At 34.5% G+C, this 16,162-nt stretch overlaps 1 non-coding gene across 1 annotated transcript; it reads left to right on the plus strand.

Moving 5' to 3' along the window:
• Positions 1–4,214: 4,214 nt before the first annotated feature.
• Positions 4,215–4,317, plus strand: LOC111719709. The gene has a single exon (XR_002769713.1). It is a non-coding gene; the product is annotated as a U6 spliceosomal RNA (small nuclear RNA).
• The last annotated feature ends 11,845 nt before the right edge of the window (positions 4,318–16,162 follow it).

The raw sequence follows: 16,162 nt of genomic DNA on the forward strand, positions 1-16,162 counted from the left end.
CAGATACACAATAAGTTCCTTCAATCAGAAAGGATGAATCAGATATCAAAAGGTAGAGAAGGTAAGTTTAATGAAGAAAATGAAAAAAAGTATTTCAGGAATTGAGCAAAATTTCAATCTCCAAGGGGCCAAGAAATCTGAAGAATAACAAGAACAAGTAGAAACTTTCCCTCTTTTGCTCCCCCCCCCTTTTGTATTTGTCTCTGTGGATCACAAAAGACTCTTAGAGCATAACTGAAGTCAGTGATAAAGTGCATAAATCTAAGCTGTTCTCTGCTTAATGTGCTAATATTAAAATGGCCAGAGCCTTTTAAAATGAATAAAGATACTGTCTTGCTATAGTTTGGCACCACTAATATCTTTATTGGTCAGCTTTCCTACAAAGAGAGATCAAGACTGTGACAGCTTCATAGAGTGGTGGATTTAGAGCTGGAAGAAACCTTAGATGTAATTTAGTCTAAGCCCTTTATTTCACAGATGAAGTAACTGAGGCCAAAGAAGTTAAATTAGTTGCCCAAAGTCAACTGCAGAGTAAGTATCAAATGTGAGAGTTGAACCCAGATTGAAGGTTCTCTTCCTTCTGGTTGCCAAGTCTGCTTGTCTTTCTTACCTGCTCTGATCGCTTGTTTTTAAACTATGTTTTTATCAGTTACAACAGACTAGCTACTAGGCTTAGTTAATACTTCTTTTGCTGATTCAGCATCTCCCCTGAGACTGTTTTTAAGTCATTTTAAATTTATGAATTATTTTGATTTTGTTTTCTTGCTATAAACTTCTGATTTGAACCTTCATTTCTTTTTCCTACTTCATTCATTTAATAAAAATAGCTTTATTTATTTATTTATTTTTGTTAGCAAATTTTCCATTAAAGGTTCAAATTACACTGTACTAAGTAGATATCTAAATGAGCCAATGGAATTTCTCCCTGTAACTCCCACCATCTTACTCATCAAACATGGATTAAATTGTACCTTTAGCATCTAGAGTCAGAGGGGCAGAAAAGATTGTGTCAGACTATATCACTTGCTTTCTTGGTAGCTGCCTTCAGGCTAGAAAAGGAGAAAATGCAGAGAAAAGTGGTCCTGGAAATTCATGAGAACTGCCTTGAGTTCTAAAGGAACACTCTTGGTTTTTTGTTGCTTCCTGCCTGCAGAAGAAAAACCAGACAAACAAACACATGAGCAGATTTATTTGATAGCATTTATGTGCCATACAATTTATTAGCTAAACTGGCTAAACAGATTAAGCAAAATACTTTTCAATTTGCTTCATGACATTAAAGAAAAAAGTGAATATTCATCATGTTTGTCAGCTTTCCTCATGTTTCCTTATGTTCTGTGAGATTATATACTATATGCATCATAGGAAAGGGAACCCAGAGTAGCATTCTCTATCCTCTACCCCTGCAAAAAGCAAGGCTAGATCTGGGAATTGGATTTGGAATTTAAAATACTAAAAATAGAAAGCACTCCTCATGATACTGCTTCTGTTTTTCTTTAGGATTCAGCTGCATCTTAACATAGGTTGCATGATTGCTGACTAGTTTTGTGGGATGGAAAAATAATGTAATGTGAAGGAAAATTACCTTCAACTTGGAATCAATAGAAAGGGTAGTTTAGTTCTAGGTCTCTCCTTCTTTATTATTTAATTATTTTTTTAAAATAGATTTTTATTTTTCAAAATACATACAAAAATAGTTTTCAACATTCACCCTTGCAAAACCTTTGTTTCATACTTTCCCCCCTCTCTTCTCCCTTCTCCCCTCCCCAGACATCAAGTAATCCAATATAGATTAAACATGAGCAATTTAGGATTCTTTTTCTTTAAGAACTTAGAGAAAATAATAGAATCAAAGAAACATTGAAACAGAAGGGACATTAATATTATCTAGTCAAACCTTTCATTTGATCTTGGGACTTCACTTTCCCCCCACTGTAAAGCAGAAACTTGGACTAACTGTTTTTATCTAACATAAGAGAATATGACTGAGAACAGAATATTATGTATTTCCTTAAGACTGGCTGTAAATCCAATAATTATTGTACTTTTTGCTTTTGGCTATTCAACCATGCCTGAATACACCTCAGGCTCACTTCTTTCTATCTTGTCCACAGGACTTATGCTTTTCTCAGAAATTGTACTGAAATCCAGGGATAATATATTTACCATTTTAATAACTTTTGGTCTACCATTTTAATAACTCAATCCAAAAAGGGGGAGAGGGGAAGAAAGGACATTATTCTTGAAAAAGTTGTTCATGATAATCCAATGCTGGCTCTTAGTGATCACCAGTTCTTTACCTAATTGCTTGAAAACCACTCTTTTAATAATATATTTTAGAATTTGTGTATGGATCAAAGTCAAATGTACTAGTCTATAACTCTCTTAAAAATTTAATTCACTTATTCATCTATAGTTCTAAAGTACCTTTTTCATTCTTCATGATTTCATAAAAATCACAAAGAAAATTTCAGCAAATATGTTCACAAGTTATTTTAATATCTAACAATGTAGTCTTTTTTTTCTGGTAATGAGCTAATTTGGGGCATCTGTATGCTCATTTGCTATTTCCTTACCTAATTCCAGTTTCAATTTCCCCTTAATTTTTGCTTTGTACATTTCCATTCTTCAGAAAATCTTGCATGTAGAGAAAACAAAATGGGAATTCTACCTTATTTCTATTATTCATTATAATCACCCCATATGCCACAGAGATCATGACCTAACTTTGATCTAAAACACTCATTTTTTTTGTAGTCCTTAGCACTCATAACCAGTTTCAGTTCATTCTGAATTTTGGTCTTCTGAAAGAGTATAATTCAACAGGCATGAAATAGATAAAAAGATGGCAAGAAAAGAATTATATATTAAGCAGTTAGATTAGTATCAGGAAATCTAAAAGTGGGGAGCATGATGGAAAGTACTTGGAGGAGGACAAATGTAAAGAAAAGACAAAGTAATATTGTTCTGGAAGCATACAAACTACAAAACTACTGAATAGAAGGACAATGCTGTTAAAATGTTCAACATAAAGATAATAAATCTGGCATGGGGACCTAATATAGGAATGATGGAAACCTTTATTTGTCTGGACATGTGTTAAGGCTCATTGTTTGTCAAAGGCAAAGTAAGTATTAAATTCTTGGCTTATCTTGATCCAATTTCATGCTTCAAAAAGTAAAGGAATAATGAGAGGGAAGTACTTTTCTGAAACTTACATTGACTGATAAAGACAAAATGGATACTGAAGTGGAATCAATAGAAATGTTGAGGGAAAGTATCCATTCTGCTTTAGAATTTGGAATAAAGAAGAGGATCAAAGGTAAATAAATTCTGATTTGCACCTTAGGTTTGAAGAGAGCAGATTTCAAAGTGTTCAAGAAAAAAAAAAGGTTTTGTGGTATAAAACCACAGAGAGAAGTCATTTCAGAAGTTAGGGAAGCTCTGAAGAATGTAAGTCTGAAGACAAAAAGCAAAACAAAAACCTTCCAAGGAGAAGGAAAGGAAGAACTGCCTAAATAAATTCTGGTATATACACATGGAACTCACCAATCAACTTAGGCTCTTAGGACACATACAGAATAAGTAAATTAATGAAAAATGAATGCAAAAGAGAAGTATGGCCTGAAAAAACAGGGGCAAAGCTCCTAAGTATTGTAATGATCTGAAACTGGTAAGGAATTCTAAGGCAGCAAAAAGGAGTGGTTCTTTAAAATGAAATATTGGGGAAAAGGAAATTGGATTGTTGATTGGATAGGTGATTATTTGTGTCATCTTTAGAATATCAGGAGATAGCAGAATTTGATGGAAAGACCACTAAATTTAGAATTAGAAGATGTAACTTCAGATTTGGCCCTGTTCTTTCCTGCCTGTTTGACTTTGAACAAGACTTATCTTCTCTGGGTTTCCATACCCGCATCTGAAAGAGGAAGAACTTGATAGCCATTGAGCTCCATCCAACTTTAAATTTGTGATGCTAAGATAATAGGTGGTGATGAGATTGAAAAACTACTATAACAACTCAAATTTTGCTTTGTTGCTCTGCACATAAGAATGGTCTTTGACCTGTAATAGAAATAATACAAATGGATAATAGGGAATGAAAATCCCAAATATGTTTAATAAGGCAACTCCTAATATTACATCATTATACCAAAGAATTAGCAAATGTTATGGCTGAGCTGTTGTCAATGAGCTTTAAAATATCATGAAGAGTGCTTACTTTGTCAGCACACATACTAAAATTGATATGATAGAATAATAGAATGGCTCCTTTGCAAAGATGATACATAAAATCATGAAATATTCTATATTTTCTTCAGCTGGAGATAGTGGTAGATAGAAGGGTGAAAAGGCAGATTTTTGTTCATTTCTCTTTACTCATGCATCAACACCCTTGTATAGTTCATCACACCTTCTTGCTTAGACTAAGGCAAAAAGTGTCTGATAGGTCTATTTGTCCTGAGCCTCTTCATATTCCTATCTAATTCTCTCCTCAGCTGTCAAATGATTTCCCTACAAAATAGCTCTTTGCCACTCTCTACTTAATATACTCGAATGGCTTCCTATTACCTCTACTTAATGTTTAAAAGTTTTCTCAATCTATTACCTTTTCAGCCTTCTTATACTTCACTCTTTTCCATAACAGTTACATTGTCCAATGTGCTGCTGCTCACAAAAGACACCCCTTGCTTTTCCGCTTCTCCATGCCTGAGTATTCTTTCTCCTCACTTCACTTATCTGGAAAAACAAAAAGTCACAAATCTAGAGGAAAATAATGAAATAAATTAGGAAGGAAAGAAGCACCAGATCTCAAACTAGATTACACTGCAATAATCATCATAATGCTTGAGCACTGGAAAAGAAATGTATTGTTCAAACATTTCAATGATAAGGTATATGACACACAGAAGAAAATGAATCAGTAATCAGTCTCACGTTTAATATACTCAGTACTCAATAAACAAATATTTCAGCTATGGAAATATCACTATTCAGCAAAAACTGCTGGGAAACCTAAAAAAAAGTTTGGCAGAAATTAGATTTAGACCAACATTCCACACTTAATACAAAGATAAGCTCCAAATGGATATGAGATTTAGACAGAAAAAAGTTATATGATTTAAAAAAAAAAATTAGAGTAATAAGGGGGAAATATTCTTTCAAGATACAAGAATAAGGGAAGAATTCATAACTGTATGACCAAACAAAGAATAGAAAGGATTACATAAGTTGAGCTAGGCAATTTTAACTATCTATACATTTTTAGAAACATTTATGCACAGACAAACCCAATGCAGTATATTCAGAAAGGAAATAATAAACTGGAAATAAATTTTTGTTGTTGTTACAAAACTATGATTACCAAAGCAATTTTAACCAGGCAAAGATTAAGGATATTGCAAAAGACATAATGAAGTGTTAAATATAGATGTTTTTGTGGATTGGCAATAGGGGAGAAGGGATTACTTTCAGTCTAGTATTCAAAACCAATAGGGTATCAGCATGAATATATAAAATGAAGAACCTGTCCCAATAAGGATCCAAGTAGTTTTCAAGAGAATAAATAAAATCTATTAATAGTGATATATTTTTAAAAAGTTTTAAAATTTCAACAATAAGGGACATGCAAATTAAAATTCATCCATAAAATCAACAAAATCTCTTTTGTAATAAAGAGATAGAAATAATGAATATTAGGTGAATTGGAGAAAAACAGATATACTTGTACACTGTGGAGAAGAATTGTGCACTGGCACAATTATTCTGGAAAATAAAATTCACATCGTTTAGCATAATGATTTTTAATACTGTATATTTATCAATAACTTATCTTGATTCCAGATCACTGATAATAGAACACATTCTTTTCATCTCTGTTTAGAAACTGAATGCACAGATGTGAATATTGTTTTGCCAGTTATAATCACTGTGTCAGAATCTTCCTTAGGAATGAAGTTACATTGGTGGTTGATTGTTTTATAAAAAACAACAAAAAAGTATCAATAAAACATTTTTAATAATGGCATATGTAGGAACTCCTTTGTTTCTGTTATGGAATTTCAAAACATTGTCACTGGTTCTAGTGGCAGAAGGATGAGCCTAGCTCTTGATCTGAGTAATCAGTGAGTCAACAAACAATTTATTTATTTATTTATTATTTGCCAAGCACTGCACTCAGCCCCAGGAATACATATGCAAGCTGAAAAACAGTTCTTGCCTTTGAGAAACTTGCATTCCACTTACAGAAGATAACAGGTTAGAGAAAGCTAAAAAAAGAATTGGAGAAGGGGGGGTGGGGAGGGTGTTAAAGAAGTAGAAGGTTCCTGGCATTAGTGCATAGGAGAGAAAATTCAGAGTATAATCTAAAGAGGAATAAAATATGGATGGCCTGGAATGATCCATAAATGGAAGTTCCCGGGTGTTGGGGATATTTCCACTGTGTGAATCCCAGGTCCAGAGGGAGATTCTAGGTTGAAGAGCTTTCTGAGACATGGTAGAGAGAAGGTCCATTACTGCAACCTTCTGAGATTTACTAGATATGTGATTCTGGGTGTGCCATAGATTTTACGGTTTCAGAATTGAAAGAAGTCTTAGCGATTATCTTGTTACTCCTTTACTAGAGAAAGAAATTGAGATGTAGAGGAGTTAAGTGACTTGCCCAAGGTGACCCAGGTAAAAAGTAGCAGAGCCAGGATATGAGGTCAAGTCCTCTGACTTAGACAATGCTGATCTATTGACTGTCATTATTAAAAAACAAACAAATTAAAACACAACTCCCTTGGAATGTGTCTGGACTTATTTGCTTAAATCTGAGGTTTGCTAACTAGTATTTTTGTATTAGTTTTTCTACTGTATCACATATACTACCTCTCTCATTTGTAAAATAGGGGGAAATAACACTTGTATGTAACAGGATGGTTCTGAAGAAAGTGCTTTGTAAGTCTTAAAGGACTGTGTAAATGTCAGTTTTTACAATAAGGAGTACTATAAATCCAAAGAGAGAAACAGAATTCATAGTCCCAGAGGATTAGAAAGGAGGAGATCAGGTTTAACAGTTTAGAAATTAGCCCAAGTAAAAGTAAGCTTGAAGCATTCCTGAACTCTCAGAGTTCCCTCTCTAAACATTTTCCTTCCTGGCCTGTCCAAATTAAACTGGAACCTGATTAGCTATTCCTTTTCCACTTCGGGGTAGGTTTTTCTTGGAACTAGTCATGTCTGCCAAATAATAATATACTGATCCCTTTGACAGAGATAGATGGGCACTAACTAGTTATTCTCTATCTCTTTTTTCCCCCAGACTACTCTCAAACCATTCCTGTTTATATCAATGCCATCATTACAGTATCACTCTTTTTCATTTCAATAGAAAAGAATGAGACTCCATCTTTTTCTTTCTTTCTTTCTTTTTTTTTTTTTTACAAAAGTATGCCAACACTAATAAATTTATCATCTCATGTCAAGGATAGCTGAGAAGTATGCAATATTTTAAGGTTTTAGAGTGCACATTACTATCATTTGACTCTCATAAAAACTCAATGAAGCAAATGCTATTTTAACCATCTTTTTACAGATGAGAAAAAAGAAAATTAAAGTATTTAAGTGACTTGCCCAGAGTCACACTACTATTAACAATTTAAGGCAGTATTTGAATACAGATCATCCTGTCCTATAAATGTAGGGCTCTCTACAGTAAGCCATACTGAAGATCATATATATAAATGGGTTTTATTCTTCAAAGCAATCACCCTGAGAAGTCATACATTTACTTTCACAATGTTGCCTTTGATTACTGTATTTTTAGAGTCTCTTGTTTGGAATTATGTCCATCTTAAAGGACAAAGTGGGGAAAATAGTGTCCTTAACTTACATTTACATCTAGCAGAATTTTCTAATTTAAAGATATTTTTCCCAGGGATGCCATTGGTTTAGGATAGCTGTTTCCTACCGAGACAGAGAAATATGTTGCTTTTAATTTGTATTATATGTATGTAATGCAAATATTGTATATTTGTAAAGTGCTTAGCATAATGCTTGGCATATAGTAGATGCAATATGCATGTCAGCTCTGATTATCATTATTAATTATTCCATTCGTATTCTGGTAGACTTGGTTCCATGTGTTGGTACTTCCTGACCATGTCTCTAAGTTAGAGCTGATATAAGCAATTTGGGAAACTAGATCAATTCATTTGAGGCAATAGAAAAAAGATGACTCAATCAGAAGACACTACCTAAAAGACTGACACAGGAGTCAGGCCAAAGAAAACCCTCACCTTGGGTAGCCTATTTTTACCAATTATTGTGACAAACTAGAAATCCTCTGGAACAAAATTCAGTTGCCCTTCTCCAGGACTGACTCTTGTCTAAATGTGGTGAATCATCAAATTTATCATTGATTACAAGTTCAGTATTACTGGGGATTGGTATGGACAATAATTATTAAAAATCTTTCCCAAGCTTTATATAAGTACATATTATCAAATTTTAAGTTAAATCTGTACTTGAAGATAACTCAAGAACATTTCTTTTGTACTTCCCAAACTCTTGAACTTTATTTATAGATTCCTTACTCTTTATGTATTTATAGGTATTGGAGCTACAAATAACATTTTTCCCTAGATGCCCACACATAGGCAAATAAGAAAAACTGTTCTATTTTCCCCTTCAAGTAGCATCAACAACTCCATCCCTTTGGTCCACCTTCTTCATTTTTTTTCTTCTTCCCCCTCCAGCTTGATCTCCCAAGTCTCTCTATCTGCAATAGGCCCATTAGAAGAAATAATATATATATATTTTTCCGACAGCGCCGCATACCTTGTAATAAATAATGTGAGCATTGCCTAACAGGCACTCTAAAGAGACTGGTGATAAATAAAGAAACTTCCCCTCTCTCTGCAAGCACTAGACAGAGGGCTAGAAAGAGGAGAGTTAGCTATTAAAGATTCCACATAGCCACGGGCAAATTCTCTCATCGGCATCTCCTTGCGGAGACCTTTTCTTAAAAGCAGAGATTGCTCTGATGGTTCAAGGTGCTATTGAGCTCTAACCAGGGACAATTACAAGACTCCAGTCACAGCATCTGAGGCGATGCTTGTGTCTGATAAGGTTGAAGGAAAATAATGGGAAGGAGGGTAGCGATAATGGGTTGCTGAATGGATGGGATGAGGTATCATCGCACAGTGCCTGGAGACAGAAGCAGCTGCTAATGCAAGAAGGGCTCCCCTCCCCACCTTCTTTCCATTTTCATTGCATAAAAAAACCACTCTCTAAACATGCACTTCAAAAATAATTTTTTTTCTAGCTCCAAGCTAGTAATACTCCTCACCACCAGATTTTTATGCCACAAGAGGTTTCAGAATCATTCTGCTTCTTTCAGTCACTTTTTCTGTCTTGTAGTTTGTAATCCAGAAGGATAATAGCTTGGTTATTTTCTTTTCTTTTCTCTTTTTCATTCCATCTTTCCTTCTATTCCATTTCCTACTTGCTCTGGATTACGGTGATTTTAGAATCTTATGCATTTTAAAACAATTTAAAAATTAGAACAATTTATATAGTTTTGTTCTTCTTTTCTTGATTTCTTTTTCTTCTTGTCTTTGGAAGAATCATTTAATTTCCTGGATGATCTAATTGGGTGGGAATCGAATCAGTTTAGCAAAAATTCAAGATTTACTTGCATGAATAAACTGCTTTGAAAAAAAAGAAAATAATTGAATCTGGATGAAAAATAAGCTATCTTTAAAACAATCAGAAGAGAAATATTTATCTGTTGTGATGGAGCTAATAGCTCTGTTTTGAATTGGGGAGTGAAGTAGGAGAATGGAAAATGTGAATTTAATAGGTTCAGTCAAGAGTAGAATTGAACTTTTGAGGTAGCCTAGTCATGGAAATATTTGAATGTCAGAGCAAGAGGGGATTATTAATCTTTTAAAATCCAATTTGTTCATTTTGGAGATGGGGAAACTGAGGCCCAGAAAGGAGGAATGACTTGCCCAGTTTCACACAAGAAATTAGTGTCTGAATTGGTACTGGAATCCAGATATCTTGTTTCTCGATATTTTCTTTCATTCCATTGGCTTTTTTCTCTCTGTAACACATTGGAACTGCTCTGAGAAGTTGTTGGTCATCCTTCTTTCTCAAAGAAGACCATTAACCATTGACATCATGGGGAGATGACTTGAGCATTAAATGGATTTAAATGACAGAGGGTTGCATAAAGATGCCAGCTTCATTTCTTCCAAGTCACAGAAGTCCACTGAAAGGACAAAAGTCAAAAGGATTGACAGTGAATGATCTTTGCATTTTCAACATCTGATCACTCTAAATACTTCACAATGCCTGTTTTAGTTTCCTTCGGGGCCACTGGGACAGACTATTCTCATTTATCTATTCTGCTGAGGAGAAGTCTTCACAGGTTTGGGATAGACACCTCCCTAACTCACTGATGGGTTTGAAGAGTGTTGATTACCTTCAATCTGGTTTAGTCCATTTGTTGAAATAATTTGTTGAGGTATGGCTGCTATGCATACTCTAGCTTCTTGAAGCCATAAGTGAGAGTTTGGTGAAGGTGGACACCAAAAGTGAACGAATAGCCCTGAAAAGATCTTGGCAAGCCCTCATAGGAAAGGTGCTTGTTCTCCCTGAGCATTCTATACACCTCTCTGAGGATGTAATATAGATACATCTAGGCTTCCTTCTGAACCAGATTTAAAAATCATTATATACCTTTTAAATCTACATGGTAAATAAATCTATTTACTGTTGTTTCTCAGTCATTACACATATACCATATTGTTTGAACCTGTGCTTCAAAGAATAAATGAAATCATCAAGTATTACTAAGGGCTGTGTTTTCCAGGAATAGAGATCTGAGCTTAGAATATAGAGGAAGTGTAGAGAACTATCCTGCTAGAAAATAACATAAATACAGAATTTTTAGGATTTAAGTTGGATGGGCCTTTAAAGATTACTCAGTCTAATCTTCTTACTTTACAGGTGAGGAAAGTGACCCCCCAGAGAAAGGAATTGACTATAGGGTAGGTGATAATTAAACAGATCTTCTGACCTGCCTCCCAAAAAATCCCAAACAAACCTAGCATTAACTCTAACACTAACACTAACACTAATACACATGAAAAAAGAATGAACATTATTATATCCTGTCCTAAGTCAATCTGACTCTAAATTCTAATTATTCTCAAACCACCAGAGAAGGAACTGTTGGTACGAAAATGCACTACCCACAAAAAAAAAAAAAAAAACAGCAAGACATTCTCCCACAAATAGATTGTTCATGGAGAGAGTAGACTGATACTTAGAGTTCAGTGGTAGTGAGATTGCATATGTAGTAAACACAAAGGGAAAATCATATTTTGCAGTTTGCCATGTCCTGGAAATTCTTTTACATGTCACAGAATACTCATACAATTACCCTTGGATGCAACATCTCTTTTGGGCAAACCATTCAGCTGGATTCTTAATGTCTGTACCTTTCTTGGATCCACAATATACAGTTCTATTCTCTAGTGGGAGAAAACTTTGACTTAACTAATTGCTTTTTCCCTTGAGTGTCTGTCCTTGATTGTTTCTGCTTCCAGATAGACTTATTATCTTTAATTGATCCAACCATTCAGATAATATGGCCAGTAAAGTATGAGAAAAGAAAACAAGCCCCTTTTCCTGAACTTGTTGCCCTCTTGTTATGGGAGAGGAGTCTGCCTCTGTAAATTGCCCCCAAGCTTGGATTCCTCTCTGCTAAATGAATTGCTTCTTTTATGTATATTGGGCCAATGGGTTTGATTGAGTCTCTTTACCAATTATAAAATGTTCCTATGGGGTGTCAATTTCTTTCATCCAATGGGCCAGGTTTTCAAAATCCTGTCTAACTGACTTAGTAGTTATTCATACACTGTTGTTGAGATGCAGAAAAATTTCTTTAAAACCTACTTTATACTTCATGATTACATTCTGTACCTTCTTTGATTATATTAGTTTGAATTGGAAGGAAATTCCCTTCTCTTATACTTGTAATTATTATCATTCACCTTACCATAAGATGAAGTTTGATAATCTTTTGGGAGAGCAAGCATTTTTATGTAGAGATGACAACATTGGTATGGCTGTCCATAATAGTTAATTAACTCCCTAGAGGTATTTGGATGAATAGTAAGAAAAATTGTTGATATTTGTGACTAAGAATAGTTAGGCATGGAGGAAAAAGTTCATTTGATATAGCATAGAATTATGTTTCACTGAATGAATGCAATACATTTGTGACAGTGTGACCTGGTTATTGAATGAATGACTACTGTCATTATCTTCTCCTTGAGAGCCTCTTCTTTCTAGGATTTCATGACACTGCTCCCTCCTGGCTCTCCTCCTACCTATCTGAAGCTTCCTTCTCTGTCTTCTTGGCTGAATCTTCATTCAGGTCATTCTCAATAGCTGAGCTGGTGCCCCTGAAAAGGGGATCTTTGTCTTTTTCCCTTCTTCTCTATCTATACTATTTCACTCAGAGATCTCATCAGTTCCCATGATTTTAATTAGCACTTCTATGCAGATGACTTTGATCTAGATTATCTGCCTACTCCTAAAATATCTCCCAATTTCTTTTCTCCATCTTCAACTGATTATAACACCTATCAACCTAAAGGTCCCACAGACCTCCTAAATTAAATATGTCTGAAACTAAATTCACTAAACCTTATCCTCTTCTTAATTCTCCTCTGTAGGTTTAAAGTGCCAGTCAGGGATTTGTTGGGCTAACAGAGTCCATTGTTAAATTTTCAGTTGAAGCATTTGAACCTCGGAAATCAGCAAAGGCAACTAATCAGTGCTTGATTTTATTGTATTGTTGATTGTTTAATATTAGTAAAGTAATAGAGAAAATGTTAATGTAATTGATATTTAAAAGTATGTTATGAATACTTTAAAAAATCTACATTTAAACATTTGCCAGTATACCTCTGGGGCCACCATCTTTTCAGTCACTTAGGTTGCCAGCTTCACAGGTTAAATAGTTCAATCTCTCACCCTTTATATTGAATCTGTTGTCAAGGCATACTGATTTTACTTTTGTAATATTTTTCTTATATGGCCACTTTTCCCAGAAACCACCTTGGTGTAGGCCTTCAAATATTTTTGAGTCTTTCCTCACTCCAATCCATCCTCCATGGATCTGTCAAAATGATCTTTCCTAAACATAGATCTGATCATATCAATTCCTATCCCTATTTAGTACCCTCTAATGGTTTCCTGTTACCCCAAGGACCAAATAAAATATCATGTTTTATTTTATTATTATTTTGGGTTTTTTTTAAAGCCCTTCATGACCTAATCCCTTCCTACCTCTACAATCTTCTTCTACCTTATTTCCCTCCAAGTCCTCCCTTCTCATTGGCCTCCTTGCTGTTTCTCTCTTGACTCCATTTTCATTGGCTATCTCTCCTGCCTAGGACTTTCTTCCTCCTCTTCTCTATTTCCTAGTTTTCCTGATTTTCTTCGTGTTGTCTAAAATCTCACATTCTTCAAGAAGCCTTTCTCAATCCTCCTTAATCTTAGTGCTTTCCTTTTAAGACTACCCTCAATCTAGACTATATGTCTTATTTTCATGACATCTTCCTCATTAAATTGTGAGCTTCTTGAGAAGCTCCTTGCCTTTCTTTCTATTTTTCTTGCTTAGTCCATAGGACTATAGGAATATAGGAGGTCCTTGAATTCTAAGTGGACTGACCACAATAGGAATTAGAGAGTTAATATTTAGTGTGATTATAATTAAGTTCCACAAAGATTTGTAAAGAAGAGTCATTAAATAAAAAAGAGATGTGGCAGAATTTGAACCCCCCTCTTGTCTCCAAAGAGTATAATTTTCACTATACCACTCTTCTTCTCTGATATCACAATCTGTCCCAAAATGGCTGAGTATAAAGCAAGAGATTTGCACCTAGTTTGAAGGACTGTAGAGAGACTACAATTCCTCCTTCTTTGCTTACCTAAATCATTCTTTATGTGTCAAGACATTTTTAGGATCAGTCAAACAGGTCTTTGAGGGTTTAACTGCTTGGTACATGTAAGTACTACATGTACTACATTTCCTGTACCCATAATACATTCTGATCCTTTCATTAAACCTCACAAGTCCCAGCCTATGAGTTGGCATTTTCCAATAATTATTCTTTAAAGACAGAAAAGAATATCCGGAAGCAACAGCCAGGCCTGTGTTCATAGTTTCAAGTTGACCTGAGTGTGGTAAGTAGAATGCTAGTTCTCTCCACAGCTAGAGGCTTATGACAGTTATTTTCTCATTGACTGGATGTGGCTAGACAGGAAAAGAGTGAATGGGTAAGTTGTTGAAACCATTTGGGACTCAGTTTGGGCTTAGAAGCCAATAGAAAAGTCATTTCTTATCATATAGTCAGCAGTCCAGAAATATAGAATTCTAGTATGCACTTCAAAATCCAGTGTGGGTATTGCATTTGACTAAGCACACTGTGCATTCATAAGGATTGGCCTTTCATTGGCTAGTCTCTCATTACAATTACTTTTTATAATGGATTTTTAGATTGAGTCATTCCATCAATATTTCAAGGACTCATGCATTAATCCACAAGGATATAGCTTTCTGCCATGGATCACAATACAAAGGAAATATGGTATAGTGGGAAAAGCAATAAGTTTTAGTCAGAGTCATTGTTCAGTTATTCTGTCATGTCTGGCTCTTCATGATGCCATGGGTACAGCATTTCAAGTCTTTCTATCCTCTACTATCTCATGAAATCTGGCCAAGTTCATGTTCATTGTTTCCATAATTTTTTTTATCAATTTCATCCTATGCAATCCCCTTTCCCTTTTGCTTTCAATCTTTCCTAACATTAGGGGCATTCCAATAATTCCTGCCTTCTCATTATATGGCCAAAATTTTTAAACTTCAGTTTCAGTATTTGATCTTCCATAGAATTGTCTTAATGGATTTAAGTACTGATTGATTTGACTTCTTTGCTGTCCTAAGCCAAGCCATTCTTAATCTCTTTTGCTTCTTTTAAGTTTCTATCATTTTTGTCTTATGCACACTTTTATGTGAAACTTTCCCTTAACATCTCAGATTTTCCTGAAGAGATCTTGTCTTTTCCATACTATTGTTTTTCCTATCTCTTTGCATTGTTAACTTAAGAAAATCTCTTCTGTATCTTTGCTATTCTCTGAAATTATTCATTCTGTTGGATATATCTTTTTCTCCTTTACCTTTCATTTTCCTTCTTTCCTCTGCTAGTTGTAAAACCTTATCTGACAATCATTTTCCTTTTTTTTTTTTGACTTTTCTTTTTCTTTTCCTTTAGAATGTTTTTTGTTGTTGTTGTCTCTTCCTCTAGGGTTGTGAACCTCTCTGTCCATAGTTTTTCAGGCATTCAATATTACCAGATTTAATCCATTAAATCTCTTCATCACTTCTATTTCATCTTCATAAGGAATGTTGTTTAGGTCATACCTACATGATCTGATGGTTACCTATTTTATTCAATTTAATTCTGAATTTTGCAATGAGTCTCATTATCTGATCCACTGTCAGCTCCAGGTCTTGTTTCTACTGATTGTATATAATTTCTCCACTTTTGATTGCAAGGTATATAATTAATATGATTTCTATACTTACCATCTGGTGATGTCTTTATTTAGAATCACTTTTTGAACTATTGAAAGTGCTATGGCCAATAAGTTATTGTGACAAAATTCTATTAGTCTCTGCCCTGCTTCATTTTGTACTCCAAGGCCAAACTTGCTTATTATTCTAATTATTGCTTGAATTCTTAGTTTAGTATTTCAATCCCCTATGAAGAATGTGACATCTTTTAAAAATGTTATTTCTAGATATATTATAGGCTTTCATAGAACTGTGATCAGCTTTGGCCTCTTCCACATCATTGATGTATCAGAGACATATTACTATGCTGTTGAAAGATTTGCCTTGTTTTTGGACAAATACTCTCTCATTTTTGAGATCACACCCTAATACTGCTTTTTTCACTTTTATTTTATTGATGATGAAGGCTTCACCATTTTTTCTAAGAGATTCTCGCTAGCAGTTCATGTGGCTTAAATTCACCCATTCCTGTCCATTTCAGTTCACTCACACTCAAGATGTTTATATTTAATGTTGTCATCTTTT

The sequence above is a fragment of the Sarcophilus harrisii genome, chromosome 3 (genome assembly GCF_902635505.1).
Source record: "Sarcophilus harrisii chromosome 3, mSarHar1.11, whole genome shotgun sequence".
Classification (NCBI taxonomy): Eukaryota; Metazoa; Chordata; class Mammalia; order Dasyuromorphia; family Dasyuridae; genus Sarcophilus; species Sarcophilus harrisii.